Consider the following 11,533-nt stretch of genomic DNA (forward strand, 5'->3'; position numbering starts at 1 on the left):
GCAGATTTAAAACAAATCAAAGTGCATGTATTAAAACACCAATGTAATAAATCACCCATAAGTAAATTATACAGTGGTTGTCAGTGTGCATTTTAAGATCTTTAAAGTAGTTGTAGTACTTTAGTACAGATTTTTTTTTTAAATAAGTAAATTATCTTGCAGTCATGCAAGAAATTTTTCACTAAGCTTAAAGTTTCCTATTATCAGGAGAAAATTATCACCTATTACAAATTATGAGAGAGGTTGGGTCTGGTTATCGGATATATTCTTGCTGGATGCAGCTCACCCACTGTATTTAAATCAGTTAGTAATCTTTAACTTAACATGGCCTCTCAGTGTTCTTTCAAAATGTCCGCTGTTGTATTGTCTCAGAAGTGAAGTTTTAATTTTGGTTCTAGCATAAATGGCCACCACAAATAGGAAACAAACTGTTCACTTTCACTATAAGCTTGATATAATTTACTTATAATCTCATTTTGAATACTCTAAAGAAAGAAGACAGGACTATCTCATCCTTGCTGTAAGCTCATTATAGACTACATTTTGCAAGTAAACCAATATTCCCAGTGTGGTGTCATGGAAGCCCAAGCAAATGATTTCATAAAAGGAAGAGTTACACATACGTAGCAACCATTATGATATCATGATGTCCCAAGGTGCACCAGAATCAATTAATACTGTTGAATTATACAGTCATACAGTAACACAGCACAGAAACAGAACTCACTCATGCCGACCAAACATCCCAATCTGATTTGGTCCCATTTGCCTCTAAAACCTTCCTCTTCATATACCCACATAGATGCCTTTTAAATATTACAATTGTACCAGCCTCTACCACCTCCTCTGGCAGCTTGTTCCATACACATACTACCTTCTGAGTGAATAAGTTGCCCCTCAGGTCCCATTTAAATCCTTCCCCTCGCAACTTAAATCTATGCAATTTAGATTTGGACTGCTCTACCCTGGAAAATAGGTCTTGACCATTCACCCTATCCATGCCCTTCATGATTTCTTAAACCACTATAATTTCACCCCTCAGCCTCTGACCCTCCAGGGAATATAGCCCCAGTTTATTCAGCCTGTCCCTATAGCTCAAATGCTCCAATCCCAACAACATCCTTGGAAGCCCTTTTCTGAAGCCTTTCAAGTATAACAACATTGATCCTGTAGGAAAAAGTGAGGATTGCAGATGCTGGAGATCAGAGTCAAAAGGTGTGGCACTGGAAAAGCACAGCAGGTCAGGCAGCATCCAAGGAGCAGGAGAGTCCACGTTTCGAGCATACGCTCTTCATCAGGAATGTGGGGGTGGTCCCAAGGGGGCTGAGAGATAAATGGGAGGAGGTTGGGCTGGGGGTGGGGGCAAGTAATTGAGAATGCAATAGAAAGATGAAGGTGAGGGGTGATGTTGATAGGTCGGAGCAGAGGGTGGAGCGGATAGGTGCGAAAGAAGATAGACTTGAAGGACAGTTCAAGAGGCAGTGCCGAGTTGGAAGGTTGGATCTGGGATGCGGTTGGGGAAGGGAGATTTGGAAACTGGTGAAGTTGACATTGATTCCGTATGGTTGGAGAGTCCCAAGGTGGAAGATGACATGTTCTTCCTCCAGTCGTCGGGTGGCTATGATTTGATGGTAGAGGACGACCAGGACTTGTATGACTTTGGAGGAGTGATAGAGGGAATTGAAAAGGTCAGCCACAGGGGTGTGGGGTTGTGTAGTGCATGTGACCCAGAGATGTTCTCTGAAATGTTCTACGAGCTGGCGTCCAGTCTCCTCAGTGTAGAGGAGACCACATCAAGAGCAATGGACAGAGTAGGTGAGGTGTTAGGAGATGCAGGGAAATCTGTGCCGGATGTGGAAGGATCCTTTGAGGCTTAGATGGAGGTGAGAGGGCAACTGTGGGCATAGGTTTTACACCTCTTGTGGTGGCAGGGAAGGTGCTAGGAGTGGAGGTGGGTTGGTGGGGGGTGTAGATCTAATGAGGGCATTGTGGAAGGAATGGTTTCTGCAGAATGCTGGAAAGGGTGGGGAGGGAAATATATCTCTGCTGGTGAGGTCTGACTGTAGGTGGTGGAAATGGCAGATGATGATGCATTGTATCCGAAGATTGGTAGGGTGGAAGGTGACAACCAGGGGGGTTCTATCCTTGTTGTGATTTGAGGGGTTGGGTGGAAGAGCAGAAAGTGGAGGAGATGCGCTGGAGGATATTGTTAACATGTGGGAGGGGAAATTGCCATCCTTGAAGTAGGAGGCCATCTGGGATGCTCTGGAGTGGAATTAATCCTCCTGGGAGCAGATGCTGCAGAGGCGGAGGAATTGGGAGTAAGGGATAGTGTTTTTTCCAGGAGGGGGTGGGAGGAGGTGTACTCCAGGGAGCTGTGGGAGTCGATGGGTTTGAAGGAGATGTCGTGTTGAGTCAGTCTCCAGAAATGGAGATGGAGAGGTCCAGGAAGGGGAGGGAGGTGGCCGAGATGGTCCAGGTGAACTTGAGATCAGGCTGGAAGGTGTTTGTGAAGTTGATGAGCTGTACAACCTCCTTGTGGAAACACAAGGCCATGCCAATACAGTCATCGAAGTGGCGGAGGAAAATGTGGGGAATTGTGCCAGTGTAACTGCAGAAGATGGACTGTTCCACATTCCCAACAAAGAGATTGGTATAGCTGGGATCCATGCGGGTGCCCATGGCTATCCCTTTGGTCTGAAAGATGTGGGAGGATGCGAAAGAGAAATTGTTGAGGGTGAGGACCAGTTCAGCCAATCAAATGAGTGTGTCAGTGGAAGGGTACTAGTTGGGTCGGTGGGAGAGGAAGAAACTGAGGGCTTGGAGGCCTCCGTCAAGTCAGAAGGATGTGTACAGGGAGTGGACATCCATGGTGAAGATGAGGCATTGGGGGTCTGGGAACCAAAAGTCATAGAGGAGGTGAAGGGCATGAGTGTTGTCCCATCTATCCTATAGCAGGGATTCCAAAATTGAAAGCAGTATTCCAAAAGTGGCCTAACCAATGTCCTGTGTAGCCACAACATGACATTCCAAATACTAAACTCAGTGGACTGATCAATGAAGGCAAGATTGTCAAATACCTTCTCCCCTACCCTGTTTGCCTGTGACTCCACTTCCAAGAAATTATATACCTGCACTCCAAGGTCTTTTTGTTCAGCAATGCTGCACAGAGGCCTGCCGTTAACTGTATAAGTCCTGCCCTGGTTTGCCTTATCAAAATTTAACACCTAACATTTAACTAAAGTAAATTCCATCTGCAATTCCTCAGTCCATTGGCCCATCTGATCAAGGTTCAATTGTACTCTGAGATAAGCTTCTTCACTGTCCACAACACCTAACAATTTTGGTGTCATCTGCAAACTTACTAACCATACCTCCTATATTCACATCCAAATCATTTCTATAAATAATGAAGAGCAGTGGACCCAGCACTGATCCTCGTGGCACACTGCTGGTCAGAGACCTCCAGTCTGAAAAACAACCACCTACCACCACCCTCTGTATAGTTACAGTACTACTAAAGGACACACAACAAGGAATTTGCACACAGCAAGATCTTGCAAGCAACAATATGATAACAACCAGAAAATCTAGTCTAATGACAATAATTGAGAAAGTACACTGGCCTTAGTATACTTGGGATACTTGTCCTGTGCTTCCTTAAATAATGTACTGGAATAGTTTATGTTCATTTGAAAATGCAGACAGGGCTAATGTTTGATGTCTCATCCAAAAAATGGCACAACCAACAGTCCAGCTCTGCGTTGGTACTGCAATAAGATCCATGGTCCAGTGTCTGGATTGGGAATTGAATCCACAAAGATCTGTTTCAGATGCAAGGATGCTACCAAACAAGCCAGACATCTTTTCCCTAGGGTGGGAGATTTCAAGAATAGGGGGCATATTTTAAGGTAAGAGGAGAAAGATTTTTAAAAGTCATGAGGGTCAATTCTTTTTACACAGGAAGTGTTTGGTGTGCAGAATGAACTTCCACAGGAAGTGGTGGATGCAGGTAAGTTACAAGGTTAAAAGACATTGAGATATGAGTGCATGAATAAAAAATATTTGGAGAGATATTGTTGAGGGTGAGGACCAGTTCAGCCAATCAAGAGTGTGTCAGTGGAAGGGTACTAGTTGGGTCAGTGGGAGAGGAAGAAACTGAGGGCTTGGAGGCCTTCGTCAAGTCAGTAGGATGTGTACAGGGACTGGACATCCATGGTGAAGATGAGGCATTGGGGGTCTGGGAACCGAAAGTCATAGAGGAGGTGAAGGGCATGAGTGTTGTCCCATCTATCCTATAGCAGGGATTCCAAAATTGAAAGCAGTATTCCAAAAGTGGCCTAACCAATGTCCAAAGCACAGGCAGGTGAGACTAGTTTAGTTTGGGATTATGGTTGGCATGGTTGGTTGGACCAAAGGGTCTGTTTCTGTGCTTATAACTATATGACTCTCTAAACTGTGCAGAGACTGCTGGAGAGAAAAGCAGGCCTTAGTGGAGAGTCTTAATGATAGCTTCAACAGAACTGTAGCAGTGCTAAAAAGCCATCATATCCTACTGCCTGTTGTTTTAACGACACAAAATTTCTTTGGCACTTTATGCTACCTTGCAGCTTAAATTGTTACAAGGCATGAGCAAATAAACTGTCTCACAGAAAAACAATCACTTCAGTATAATCGTTTGACCTCATCCATTGTCTGAAAGAACCAGATTAAAGATTCACAAGAGAAAACAGCACATCATGAAAATTGCATGTCATGGGCAGATTAATGATTATCTTATGAAAGTGACTTGGACATATTCCCTACAGCTATTATCACCAAACATTTCACATGAAACACAGTATCACAATTTTCCAAGTAACCATTGCAGGCACAGAAGCCTGCTACAAAGCAAAATGCATATAGCCAACATATGTCTTGTGAATCAACACACACCACAATTTTCTGATTTTAATTAATACCATTCAGCCTGCATTGGTGGGTCAGTTGGGAGAAGTCTCCTTTTGAAAGTAAATATGAGACGAGTTGTGAGGGAAGAAAAGATATCAAAGTTTTGATCATGAAAGTTAAAAATTGCACAACATCGGGTTATAGTTCAACAGGTTTATTTGGAAGCAGTAGCTTCCAACACCGGCACCTCCGCATCTTGATCAAGAAAGGCATTAAGTGGAAATTTGTTCCCAGTGAGGACGTTACCAAGGTCAGGACAAGGGGTGGGTGGCATGACTGTATAGGCAGGCAGCAAAGACAAAAGAGGATTTTATAAAGATACATCCAATATGCAGCCAGTAGCCAGCCAATTGTAGGGAACAGGTGAGGTATGGTTGAGGGATAGGCTCGGCACCCGAGAACCAGGAACCATATTTGAATGGAAGGCAACATGTGTAAGATAACATAGGCAGAGGTGACTGGATGGGAGATCTGACAAGGTGGTGGTAGCGCAATGATATTTCTAGAGGATTTGAGACCTCGTGTAACTAGTAGTGCTCATGTCTAAATCCTGTCATTTACTTACTCTGCACATCAAAATACAACTTGACCATACCATCCCATCAGTCTACTCTTGAACATCAGCAAAATTGATGCAGGGGATGGTTGATAGTGCTCTCAATGTCCCTTGCAACAGAATAACCTGCTCAGTGACACTCAGTTTGGAGTCTGCCAGGACCACTAAGCTCCTGATTTCGTTATAATCTTCTCCAAAATAACTAAACACCAGCAGTGAGGCCAATGTTACTGCCTTTGACATCAAGGCAACATTCAACAGAGTGTGGCATCAATGAGCCCTAGCAAAAGTGGAGTCAATGAGAATCAGAGGGAAAAGAAATGCCTCCATTGGTTGGAGTCATACCTGGTCCAAAGAAAGATGGTTTTAGTTGTTGGATGTCCATTATCTCAGCAGAAGAATATTTCTGCAGGAGATCCCTTGACCCAGACATCTTCAACTGCTTTATGTTTATAAGTTCAGAAGATATATGAGCAGAATTAGGACATTTAGCCCATCGAGTTTGCTCTGCCATTTGATCAAGGCTGATGTGCTCCTCATCGTTATTTCTTGCCTTCTTCCCATAACCCTTCAATCCATTACCAATTAAAAATCTATCTAACTTCTCCTTAAAATTATTCACCACCCCAGCATCCACCGCACTTTGGGATAGAGAATTCCACAGATTCATAACCCTTTGGGAGAAGCAGTTTCTCCTCAAGTCTGTTTTACGTTTGCTTTCTTTTATCCTAAGACTATGATCTTCATCCTAGAATGCCCCACAAGAGGAAGCATCCACTCCATGTCTATTTTATCCATAAATTTTATCATCTTGAATACCTCAATTTGATCTCCCCTTATTTTTCTAAATTTCAAACAGTGTAGGCGTAAACTGTTTAATCTTTCTTCATACAACAAACCCCTCATCTCTGGGATCAATCTAGTGAACCTCCTCTGAGCTGCCTCCAATGCCACTACATCTTTCCTCAAATAAGGGGACCAAAACTTTGCACAATACTCAGGGTGCGGTCTCACCAATGCCTTGAATAGTTGCTACAATATCCTTACCTTCATATTCTATTCCATTGCTATAAAAGCCAACATAACACTTGCGTTTTTATTATCTGCTGTACTTGCATGCTAGTTTTCTGTGACTCATGAGCAGGGATGCCGTGTTCCCTCTGTACCAGAGCATCCTGAAGTTTCTCCTCATTTAGATAATAGGTTGTGTTTTAATTTTTCCAACCAAAATGCATGACTTCACACTAAATCACATTAAACTCTATGTGCCACATTTTGGCCCACTCTCCTAACCTACCTGTATCCATTTGTCAAGTTCTTATTTCCTCATTGCAATTGACCGTGTTTTTGTGTTATCAATGATATTCCCTCCATCATAAGGTCAGAAGTGGGAGGTTTTGCTGATGATTACACAATATTCAGAACCATTTGCGACTCCTCACATACTCCTTGTGGTTTCTGTCTGTATGCAACAACAAACCTGGAGCAACAACGTTATGCTGAACCTTTGTAAAACGCTCTGGCAGTCTATCAATCCCTTAAAAGTCAAACAACTCTCCGAGTACTGCAGAGCAAATTTTGCAGCAACATTTGTGAGAGTTTTGCTGATTGGCTTAGACAAATTATTTTCAAAAATGTTCATGGTACTACGATTCATATGTATTACAATCAGTAATTGCATGTTTCATTATGCAGCTTAAGTCTAAATTAGATACAGATTGCACTAGCCTGAGAGAAGTACAGAGGAATTTTTATTTTATTCCTCCGTGGTATATTGGCATCACTGATAAAGTCAGTGTTTGTTGCCCATTGCACTTGAAGTTATTTCACAGGATAGTTAAGAGTCAACCATATTGCTCTGAGCCTGGAGTCACATGTAGTCTTGACCAGGTAAGGATAGCAGATTTCCTTGCCTAAAGGTTTTTTTAAAATAACAATTAACCATACTTGTTATGGTTATTGTTAGTAGTTTTACATTCCAGATATTTTAATAAATGAATTTAAATTTCCACCAAATCTCATGCTGGGACTTGAGCTTATGCACCATGATATTAGGTTAAACCACTAAATTACTCATCCAGTAACATTACCATTACCATTACATTACATCTCACTCATTTTCTAGAATGACACCAGGGTATGAGTGTACACTAATGTGGAGACATTAGAATATATAGCATTTTTCCACTTACAGTTGAGGTTTTGAAGAGAAGACCAAAGAGGAGACCTAATAATATTTTCAGGAGTTTTGGTTGAGCTAGTCAGAAGAAACTATTTATAGATTTGAAATAATTTGCAGAGGACTATTTGTAAAAAAATGGCTTCAGTCTGTTGGTTGTTAGGATTTGAAATACGTTACCAACAAGGGAGAGGAAATAGTTTCCATATATAACTTTCACAAGGGTCATTACACAAACACTTAAAGAGGTTTTTTTACATGGATCTGGGGTCAAGTTGAACAATGGAATTAATTGGACAACTCTTCCAAAGACCAAATAAAGTGACAACAGGGCCAATGTTGGTCCTGGTGTGCTGTAAGATCCTAAAATTCTATAGTATGGCTTTTCCCCACAATGACGTAGATCTGTCTTTTCTCAACTTGATTCTTAAAATATACAAGTTTTCAACTTGAATATTACAATATTTGTAAGAAAATTCAACTTGTCCCCATACAGCACTTACCATTAGATACAAATACAATAGACACAACTATAAAATACTTTCCACGTCAGTAATACAGCCTAAGGGCAATGCTTTCAAAGTCAAAACAACAGAAAGTGCAACAAGTTCTTGATACGCAATGTTTCACATACAACTCATATTTTAATACCTTTTATTTACTAGGTCCACTTTGTATAAGGCACATAGACTGAGGGGTTCTCCAGTTACCAGCCCCTTGATGGTTGAATGGCCTGACATGACGATTTATCCTCATTGTGGATCTATGGCAACTGGCCCATATTTTAGAGCATCCCACAGCAGGTAGGTCTGGACCTTGGAATGTAGCAATCTGTAACATACACAAGGATAACTGATCAAAGGGAATATCAAAACTATCATTGAGTACAAAATTGGCGAAGGTGGGAACTGAAGATTATCCACACATTCAGAATTGAAACAAAAAAAGCTTCAAAAGCAGTGGTCAGGCAAAAAAACTGGAAAAAAAATTTGAATCTCAAAATATGACTGCCCCAGGTCTGAATGTCAGCATAACAATGGTCACTGATGATAAGGACATGACCTTCAGCAGATTTGATTAAATCAGCGGAAAGTGACCCATGACCAAACTGAAAGATGGGAAGATTGAATAGTGTCAAATCTGTATGAGGGAGCCACTGGATAATTCATTGTCCATATAAAAAACATCCTGGGACCAATGGAGAAAGAATTGGCTGAGCAGTTTCATCTTACAATGTCTGAGAAAGATAAGGGCCCAGAACGTGAACCTCTGCAGTTTACAAGATGGAGCTAACTGGCATGGAGAGACAATGCAGATAGATGGCAGAGTGGATGACAATGCCACAATCTGTGCCACTAAGTTTTCAGAGGACACATGAGAGAGCGACCAGCAGGAACTGTTTAGGATATTTGGTTCCATTTCTAGGATCTTTCTGGCTAAGGATAAGAACACTGGTCAATCCAAGAAGTTTGCCTTTATTAGTCCCCATTGTCACGAGGATGCGGTCAGAGCCATTGATGGGGTTTTGGGCTTTGGTTATAATCACTTAATCCTGATTGTGGAATGTGCTAAGCCATTCAACAGCTGAGAGGTCACTGACAAAATGAATTAGATTTTAAACAGATGTTGTTCTGTTAATTGTTAACAGCGCTAAACATAATTTCTGTACCAAGAAAGAAAAAAAGGGCAAAGCCTTGCACCAGCAAATTCCAGGCAGATCATTGAGCATCTTTCACCAAGTTGATGGCTCTCTGCCTGCTGATGATCATGAAATAGGTATGTCCTCCTAGGAGCAGCCCAAAGAGCAGGTACTACACCACACAGCTGCTCAAAATGAAGCTTAAAGAAAACTATTCCAGCCCTTTCCACTTCTTCTTTGCACATGCATATTCCAAAACAGCCTCTTCACCACTATCGTCATCTTGAGGGCAACATGGAATCATCTCTGATTTTATTCACTTTCCCATTGATTGTGTTTAAATGTTGAAGAATGTGGGCAGATCAGATGCTAACAACTTCTCTAGACATTGCCTTTAGCCTCAATATCATGCAGGTATAGTTGCAACACTTAAAAGACATTTGGATAAGCTCATGAATAGGAAAGGTTTAGAGAGATGTGGGCCAAGCACAGGCGAGCAGGACTACTTCAGTTTAGGGAAACTTGTTCGGTATTGATGAGTTGAACTGAAGCATCTGTTTCCATCTGTGTAAAACTATGGTTAAGACTCTATGGCTATGAATGATTACAATCTTACAACTGCTTCCATCACACTCAATTCTTCTCTTTTGTCTTATTGCAGAAAAATCTGAACCACAACCGAGCCAAGAAGTCCAACAAAGGCAGAGACTTCAGGCAAGTTTTTAGAGATAGCCAGGGAGATCAGGCCCACTCATGGCTAATGGGAAGACAGCAACAAGATCATGACAGACTGAGCTCCGTAGTGCTATGCTCACTCCCAAATATCAGTAACATTAACTTGTTCTTGTTCTGCATAAGTTGTGTTGATTTTTGCCATCAAATTTCTCTTGTGTAGGCACTGGCATCACCTAGGGGTCTTCCACAAGTTATGCCCCACAGCTTGAACCCCTCAGCTCCACCTCTACCTATGAAGAGGAAACCTCTGAACCTTCACAGGATGCATTGGCAAGGAGGCCGCCAGGGTCTCTATCACTCTAAGCCAGGGACTTGGCATTTTCTCAGCTCCAGGCAGAAGACATGGCCCAAGTTCGTGGCTGCAGTGATAGGTGTCCAAAGGCACTCAATAGGTTGCATCAAAGGTAGAGGAGTCTTTTGACATTCCCACCCCTGTGGTAGATCCTCCCCTGCCATTGTTAAAATAGACATTTCAGCACCTCTGCCTTTACGACCTCGCTTGAAAAAAGTCAAAGGACAAATTAACCTTTTTAAAGCAATATGTGAATCTATGGCTATGGCTCTATGACTATGAACCCAGTTAACCCTTGGAAAGGGTGGGAGCCTTCTTGAAGGTGCAGCTCCAGCAGGAACCTCAGTGTCTGCCAAAGGTGCTCAGAGCTGCACATTGCTCATGTCAAGGGTGCTCAGCATCAATAGCAAGGTGAGAGTAGGATGAGGAATCGCAACCTTACTTCAGATGCCCCACTTCCTCCGGGAGACAAGCTGGTGGCAGAATACACTCCCAGGAAGAGGAGGAACAGCATATAGACATATAAAGTAACAAACTTAAAAGACCCAGTACAACCCATGGACAAAACCAACGTCGTCTACAAAATTCCATGCAAGTACTGCCACAAACACTACGTAGGACAAACAGGAAGAAAGTTAGCCACCAGGATACACAAACACCAGCTAGCCACAAAAAGACACGCACCTCTATCCCTCGTAGCCCTACACACGGATGAAAAGAACTACCAATTCGACTGGGACAACACATCTATCCTGGGACAGGCTAAGCAAAGACATGCCAGAGAATTCCTAGAGGCCTGGCACTCCATCCACAACGCCATCAACAAACACATAGATCTAGATACCATCTATCAACCCCTCAGAAAACGAACAGGAAATGACATCACCACAAACCCCAGGAACCCCATCCAGGACAAACAGGAGACAACAGCTTCGCTTCACTTGGAGGTCGCCATGATGATGTTACCTAGCCAGGTAATGAAACGTCTGGATATCAAACTTACAGCTTAGCGAGCAAACCGACACCCTAAACCCCAACCTGAGCTACAAACCTTCACAAACCTTGCAGCATATAGACATCCTCAGAGCTTCTTTTCAGGACACTCCAAGGGGACCAGCCCCTCATCACCTCCATGTGTGTATGATCCCAAAACCTGTGACAATTCAAGCCAATGAGCATGAG

The 11,533-nt window shown here is 42.4% G+C and overlaps 1 pseudogene; it reads left to right on the plus strand.

Annotated features, from left to right (window-relative positions):
* The first annotated feature begins 1,592 nt into the window (after positions 1-1,592).
* Positions 1,593-9,273, plus strand: LOC140453265 (eukaryotic translation initiation factor 3 subunit G pseudogene; annotated as a pseudogene).
* Positions 9,274-11,533: the final 2,260 nt, after the last annotated feature.

Source organism: Chiloscyllium punctatum, chromosome 27 (assembly GCF_047496795.1).
Source record: "Chiloscyllium punctatum isolate Juve2018m chromosome 27, sChiPun1.3, whole genome shotgun sequence".
NCBI classification, from domain to species: domain Eukaryota; kingdom Metazoa; phylum Chordata; class Chondrichthyes; order Orectolobiformes; family Hemiscylliidae; genus Chiloscyllium; species Chiloscyllium punctatum.